The following is an 825-nucleotide window of genomic DNA, read 5'->3' on the forward strand; positions in this document are numbered from 1 at the left end:
AGACGAGCGAGCGATGTCTCGCGGTGCTGACGTAACCGGCCTTGCGTTATCTCTCTGCTCGTTCAGCACGAGCATCTCACGTTTCGCTCGCTCGCGATTAGCGCCGTCGCACGTGCAATTGGACGGTAATCTCCTCTCCACGAAAATTGAGCAATCGTCCGTTCTGATCGACCACACGTATCGTCAGATCCGTAATGTTCTGTACAATGACCGGCAGGTAAATGATCTGCGACGGCCTTTCCGACACTTTATATCCCGCTGGCACTCTTGGCAAAAATTCGTGGATCGTGTGCGCGCTCTTGCCGTTGCTGTACGCTCCCGCGGTCACGTTGCACTGCACACGGATAATGTTCACGTTCATTATGTTGATCGACTCGTCCAATTCGTGCCACAGTCGCGGTTGCAGTACACGTAGCGGCGAAAATCCCAGCAGCGATCCGATATTGGGCTTGCTAAAGTTTATTCTGTAGGCGCACCTGATCTCGCATCTCAGCGTGTTGTGGTTTGCGCGGAGCACTATCGAATAGTCATGGTCGGCCTTGTTCCAGTCGGACGTTCCACCTCTCCGTTGCAGAATTTCGCTTTTCAAAAAGGCTTCGATCGCTCGCAGTTCGTACGATCCCTCGGGAATCGTGATTTCCGTGTCGTCGTTCGAAGTAAAACTTTATGTTCGAGGCGTTTGACGTTCGGTATCGCGTTGTAAGTCTCAAAGATCGTCAGGCCGAGCTCGTAGTCACCGTCGCTCAGATCTATGGGCGGAGAGTGGTACGCCGTGAGGACGCTGCTCCTCCCGCTCAGCGTTAGCGTCATCGACATGGATGGAAA

Source organism: Wasmannia auropunctata, unplaced genomic scaffold, assembly GCF_000956235.1.
Source record: "Wasmannia auropunctata unplaced genomic scaffold, wasmannia.A_1.0 LD336064.1, whole genome shotgun sequence".
In the NCBI taxonomy this organism is placed as follows: domain Eukaryota; kingdom Metazoa; phylum Arthropoda; class Insecta; order Hymenoptera; family Formicidae; genus Wasmannia; species Wasmannia auropunctata.